Source organism: Dipodomys spectabilis, unplaced genomic scaffold, assembly GCF_019054845.1.
Source record: "Dipodomys spectabilis isolate Male_0828 unplaced genomic scaffold, ASM1905484v1 ptg000291l, whole genome shotgun sequence".
Lineage (NCBI taxonomy): Eukaryota > Metazoa > Chordata > Mammalia > Rodentia > Heteromyidae > Dipodomys > Dipodomys spectabilis.
In genome coordinates, this window is record NW_024870968.1 from 352,720 (window position 1) to 360,000 (window position 7,281).

At 39.7% G+C, this 7,281-nt stretch overlaps 1 pseudogene; it reads right to left on the reverse strand.

Annotated features, from left to right (window-relative positions):
* LOC122126923 overlaps window positions 1-7,281 on the reverse strand; it is a 68,730-nt pseudogene that overhangs the window by 42,647 nt on the left and 18,802 nt on the right.

Genomic DNA, 7,281 nt, shown 5'->3' on the forward strand with positions numbered 1-7,281 from the left:
AGGCCTTAAATTCATCTGTAGCACTTAAATACTCTCTATACTCACTTCTTTTCATCCTCTCAAAATATATTTTACATAGAAATGCTAGTTCTGTGGCATGTTATTAATTATTATATGAAAAAATAATTTCATTATCAGTTACATGAATAGAATTAAAGCTATACAATTTTCTATACTAAAACATGACTCAAAAAGTTAACATGGCGGGGCTGGGAAGGTGGCTCAGTGGTAGAGCACTTGCCTTGCATGCCTGAGGCCCTGGGTTCAATTCCTCAGTACCACATAAGCAAAAAGAAAAAAGCCAGAAGTGGCGCTGTGGCCCAAGTGGTAGAGCAGTAGCCTTGAGCTGAAGAGCTGAGGGACAGCACCCAGGCCCAGAGTTCAGGCCCCATGACCGGAACCCCCCAAAAAAAAATTAACATGGCAATCCTGAAAAACAAGAACAAAGTTGGAAGACACATTTCATAACTGCAAAAGTTACTAGAAAGTTACAATGATCTAAATATTGTGGTACTGGTCTAAGGATAAACATATAAATACATAGAAAAGAAACTACTGTCCAGAAATAAATTCAAGAACTGATGGTAAGCTGATTTTTTTTGTTGTTGTTGTTGGTCATGGGGCTTGAACTCTGTGCCTGGGCATTGTCCCTCAGCTTTTCAGCTCAAGGTAAGCACTCTACCACTTGAGCCACAGCACCACTTCTGGTTTTTCTGGTGCTTAATTGAAGATAAGAGTCTCAAAGGGACTTTTTTGCCTGAGCTGTCTTTGATCTGCAATCCTCAGATCTCATCCTCCAGAACAGCTAGGATTACAGGCATGAGACATGGGCGTCCAGCCAGTAAGCTGATTTTTGACATGGATGCTGGATCATTAAGTGGAAAAGAATCATTTTTCCAGCCAACATTGCTGAGAAAACTGAATATACCCCTTCAAAACAATGAATTTAGACTCACAACTAAAACAAAAATAAATACAGATGGTTGAGTGACCTATATGTAAAGGAATGTGAAACTTTCAGAAGAATGCAGACTTGGCCATGGATTCTCAGATATAAGAGGATAAGCATCAAGTATCCAGAGTAAAGAACTCATATAACAAAAAAGATAAACTACTTAGTTAAAATACGAATAAATGTCCTTGTATGGTGATTCATGCCTGTAATCCCAGCACTGAAGAGGCTAAAGCAGGAGCATCGTGAGTTCTAGGCAAACCTTGCTACATAGTGAGACTCTGTCTCAAAAAATAAAGATAAAATAAAACAATGAGGAAGGAATTGAATAGACATTTATTCAAAGAAAAGATGCAAATGTCTGAAAAGTACTTTAAATAATACACATTATTAATCATTAGGGAAGTACAAAATCAAAGACACAAATACCCACTTAGATATATATCATTGTCAAACACTAGTGGTTCATGCTTGCAAGTTTTAGCTACTTGAGTGGCTGAGATTTTAGAACTCAGTTTGAAGCCAGCTGGGAAAGAAAACTCCATTAGACTCTTATCTCCAATTAACCATCAATGGAGAGTTCCGGGAAGATGGCGGAGGAGAAGCTGGAATCTGAACAAGCTCTTGCATAGAAAACAGTTTCAGAGTTCCAGTGAACAGTCCCAAGCCAGAGAATCACACCAAGTGTGCCATCACAGGACAGAGAGTTAGTCAAGAGAGGGGAAGCCAAGCAGACACATCTGAGCAGCTGCCGCTGCGGCGGCAGGGTCGCAGCAGCGACCACCGCCGCGGAGGCATACCTGAGATGCAGTCCGGGACAAAGGAGACAGACGCAGCGGACGAGCGGATTCTACTCAACACCAGCAAGAACCGACAAGGAGCGGGCAACTTCATCCTGCACTTTGCAGACCAGAGACGACCCGGGATCCAAGACTCCCCGTGAGTAGAAGCCCCGCTTCCTCACTCCTTCTCTGGGAGCAGAGGAGGGAAGGCCACCCCTCCCCCCCCCAGCACCGGTGATCTCCATCTTGGATACCGATAAAGCTCGGAGGAGTGGCTAGCTCCAGCTCAGGCCTTGGAATAGAGCTAGTCATTTGGCAGTTCACGGGAACTTGGCGGCCAGGTGACCTCACAGACTCAGTTCCATCCAGGGAGGGGTCGCCCAGCTCAGGCACCAGCCATTGGAGTGGCTCTCCTCGCTGGGTGGCCAGAGCCAGAGGCTGCCCATCCCTCTAGCAGCCACCACAATCAATTGAAAAACAGAAACCCTGAGAATGGCTCCAGGCTGGGTGCTGTGAGTTTTTTTTTTCACAAAATAGCCCCAGGGAAAAGCTACTGTTCCTTGAAAGACCTCAACTCTACCCAGAACCTAGCCTCATCACTGCATCCCCCTCTTTTGTGATTCTCAAAGCAGATCACCCTCCCAGTAAACTAACCTGGGAGGGGGATCTCAAAATCTTGGGTAAAGCAGAGCATTTTTCTGCCTGTTCCAACAAACTGACTTAAGAAACCAATCAAGCCACAGGACCTCAAGCTGACCAGAGACTCCAACCAGACTCTGGTTACAGACAAAAGGGAGATACAGGACTCTTCCCACCCCTCCCAAAAAAAAAAAAAAATCAAAGAACTTTTTTTTTCTTCTTCTTTTCTTTTTTTCTTTTTCTTGTTTTGTTTTTTTTTCGTTTTTTGTTACCTTATATATATATAAAATTTTTTTTTTTTTTTGCTTTTCTAAAACTTTTATTAATCTTTAATTTTTGCCTCTTCTGAAAAAATAATTGTTTTCCATTAACTTTTTTTTTTCTCCTCTTATAATTTTTATTTTAGGAATACGTGAATGTGTGTTTTCTTTTCTTTTCTTGTCTTCTTTCTCTTTTTCATTCATTCTTAATTATCTTTTTGTTTTTTTTTTTCTAGCTCTACTGAACTTCTGATCTTTTCTTCTCACTTTCCTATCCTTTCCAACTTTTCCTCTTTGTTCATCTTTATGTGACTTAACTCTTGTCCTGCACATCCTCAGATAAACCTGTAGTTAACCAGTAGACCCTATCCCCCATTGTGTACACACTTAATCCACAAACTTATTACTCAATTCAAAACCTCTGAGACTTAAATTCATTAATAGCAGTACTACCTCTTTATACCTATATAATATTTTAAGCATTTTTTTAAAGTTTTTCTCATCTCCTCTATGTCCCTCCCTTTCTCTCAACATATTCATATTCCTCTATAAATAGATGGTCTTTTAATCTCTAAAATAACATTAATTTTTACGTCTCTATTTTTTTTCTGGTCTCTTTTCATTCCCCTTTCTTCTTTTTCTCTCTCTCTCTACTTACATCCTACCCAACCTATTTCCTGCATTGTGATTAGGACATAGTTAACTCTCCCTGTGCCTTCCCACACCAATCTATTCCTATTTTTTACCCACATCTCTCCCTAACCCTAATAATTTCTGGTTTTCCAAATTCTTCTCTGCGGTTCAAAGTCCTTTAACATATAGTTGTTTGATGTCGAATAGATGTATCTGTTGAACTAGATTGTATCTGTAGACTATTGACTGTACAAATGCAAACTTTGGTTGATGGTTGCCTTAAGATAGTGTTCTAGCACAAAACTGGTGCTATCTTCATCTCAAATGGGCAGAGTAAGCCGGAAAAACACAAGAAAAATGGCAAATTCGGGTATCTCAATTCCCAATCCTGATAATCAGGGGTTAGAACAGATAATGAATAATCCAGAGGAGAGTTCCCAAACAGCTCTACAAACACTGCTGGCAAACATGATAAATGAAAAGTTTGACAACGTACAAAGGACTCTGTATGAGCATGATAGGGAGAGAGAGGAGGCATCCCAGAAGTTTATACAGGAATATCATAAGCGTGAGGAAGCTACTCAAAAACTGATACAGGATTTGCGTGAACAACTTGAGAATACTCAAAGAGAAAGGGAGGAATGGCGTGAGCAGGCTGAGAACACTCAAAGAGATCTGCAGGAATCCCGCGAACGGGAGGAAGCTAATCAAAGAGTAATACAGGAATTGAGAGACCAGGTAGAGAATACACAAAGATCACTAAAGGCATTCATAGAATCCATTAACAAAGAGATGAAGGAAGTCAGGGAGACCACAAAGGGAATGCTGAATGGAACCCAACAGAAGGAATGGGAGCCCAAAGAAACCATAACCAATCAACTAAGTGATTTGAGGACAAACACTGAACACCAAATTAAGGAAGTAAAGAAATTCATACAAGACCTAAAACAGAGCTTCAACAAAGAACTTGAAGCCATCAAAGCTGACCAACTAGAAGGAAAAGAGATAAAAAACAAAGTAGAGAGTCTTGACAGCAGGTTAGAACATGCAGAAGATCGAATCTCAGGGATTGAAGACAGCCTAGATATTATAGAGAAAGAACATACAACCATCCAAGACAAGTCCAAGAAATATGATAGATCTATCCAACACCTGGAAGACACCATCAGAAGGCCGAATCTAAGGATAATGGGTGTAGAGGAGCACCTAGAAACAGAAGTTAATGGTCTAGGAAATCTGTTTAACAGGATCCTAGCAGAGAACTTCCCAAACATGCAAAAAGATAGGCCTGTCCAGATACAAGAAGCCTTTAGAACCCCAAATAGACCAGACCAGAATAGGACATCCCACCGTCACATTATAATCCACACAGGATCAACTCAGAACAAGGAAAAGATCCTTAAAGCTGTCAGAGAGAAAAGGGTAATCACTTATAAAGGGAAACCAATTAGAATCACCTCAGATTTCTCAGCAGAGACAATCAAAGCAAGAAGAGCCTGGAATGATGTATGCCATGCCCTAAAAACAAACAACTATCAACCAAGAATACTGTACCCAGCTAAACTCTCCTTCATAACTGAAGGCCAAATAAAAACCTTCCATAGCAAAGAAAAATTGAAACAATACATCTCCACCAAACCAGCCCTACAAAAGATTCTTAAAGATGTCCTACACATAGAAAACCAACAAGACCGCAATAAAGGCCAAGAAACTGCACCCAAACTGAGAATCCAAGAACCACAGGAAGAACCCAGTTTTCGCAGCCCCCAAGAAGGTAGATAACATGGCAGGAACTCCCAAATACCTCTCAGTCCTATCTCTTAATGTTAACGGACTGAACTCTCCAATTAAGCGACATAGGCTGTCTAGTTGGATTAAAAAACAAGACCCTTCTATCTGCTGCCTGCAGGAGTCACATCTTGCCCGTAAAAACAAACACATTTTCAATGTTAAAGGCTGGAACAAAATCTACCAAGCAAACGGACCGCATAAACAGGCGGGAGTTGCAATCCTAATATCAGATAAAATAGACTTCAAATTAAAATTCGTGAAAAGAGATAAAGAAGGTCGCTACATACTAATTAAAGGATCTCTCCTTCAGGAGGATATTACAATTCTAAATATCTATTCACCAAACAATGGAGCACCCAAATTTATCAAAGAAACACTACTTTCCCTCAAATCCCATATAGATCCAAAGACATTAATCGTTGGGGATTTTAACACACCACTCTCCCCACTAGATAGATCAACTCGGCAAAAACTCAACAGAGAAACCGCAGATCTAAACAGCTGCATAGATCAACTAGACTTAACAGACATTTACCGAACATTTCACCCAGCAGCATCAGAATACACGTTTTTCTCAGCAGCACATGGAACGTTTTCTAAAATAGACCACATTTTAGGCCACAAAGCAAACTTGTCTAAATTCAGAAACATTGAAGTTATACCTTGCATTCTCTCTGACCACAAGGGAATAAAGTTAGAACTCAACACCAAAAGCCACCAAAGAAAGTCCGGTATCACATGGAGGCTGAACAACACACTGCTGAATCATGAGTGGGTCATGGAAGAGATTAGAAAGGAAATTCAAATGTTCATGCTATTCAACAAAAATGAACACACAAAATACCAGCTCCTCTGGGACACAGCAAAGGCAGTACTCAGAGGCAAGTTTATAGCTCTGAGCTCCTACATCAACAAATTGGAGAGATCTGAAACTAACAATTTAATGACACATCTAAACCTCCTTGAAAAAGAGCAGCAACATAAACCCCAATCCAGTAGACGGAAAGAAATAATCAAAATTAAATCAGAATTAAATGAATTAGAATCCAAAAAAACTATAGAAAGAATCAACAAAACAAAGAGTTGGTTCTTCGAAAAACTTAACAAAATTGACAGACCCTTAGCAAATCTTATCAGAAAAAGAAGAGAACACACCCAAATTAATAAACTCAGAGATGAGAATGGAAACATCACCACGGAAACAAGCAAGATTCAGAACATTATAAGGGAATACTTCTCAAAACTTTATGCTAATAAGTTTGAGAACTTGACAGAAATGGACCTCTTCCTAGCAAATATTGACATGCCAAAACTAAACCAAGATGAGGTAAACTATCTTAACAGGCCCATATCAAGCATTGAAATAGAAACAGCAATAAGAGACCTCCCAGCTAAGAAAAGTCCAGGACCAGATGGTTTTACAGCGGAATTTTACAAGGCCTTCAAAGCAGAGCTCACACCAATTCTCTTCCAACTCTTCAATGAAATTGAAAGAGAAAGCTCACTACCGAACACATTCTATGAAGCCATCATAACCCTCATCCCAAAACCAGGCAGGGACTCATCAAAGAAAGAGAACTATAGACCCATTTCTTTGATGAACATTGATGCAAAACTTCTCAACAAAATTTTGGCCAACCGACTTCAACAATTCATCCAAAAAATCATACACCACGATCAAACAGGATTCATTTCAGGGATGCAAAGCTGGTTCAATATACGCAAATCAATTAATATTATTCATCACATCAACAGGAGCAAGAATAAGAACCACATGGTTATCTCAATAGACGCAGAAAAAGCATTCGACAAGATCCAACACCCCTTTATGATGAAGGTTTTGGAAAAATTAGGAATCCATGGAACATTCCTCAATACAATAAAGGCTGTATATGACAAACCTACAGCCAGCATTATACTCAATGGTGAAAAACTAAAGCCATTTCCTCTTAACTCAGGAACAAGACAAGGATGCCCACTCTCTCCACTTCTCTTCAATCTAGTATTAGAATGCCTAGCTACAGCAATAAGACAAGATGCAGACATAAAGGGGATCCAAATAGGGAAAGAAGAAATAAAACTCTCCCTCTTTGCAGATGACATGATCTTGTATTTAAAGAATCCCATAGACTCCACTCCCAAATTACTCAAGCTGATTCAAAACTTTGGCAAAGTAGCAGGTTATAAAATTAACCCCCAAAAATCAATGGCTTTTTTGTATGCC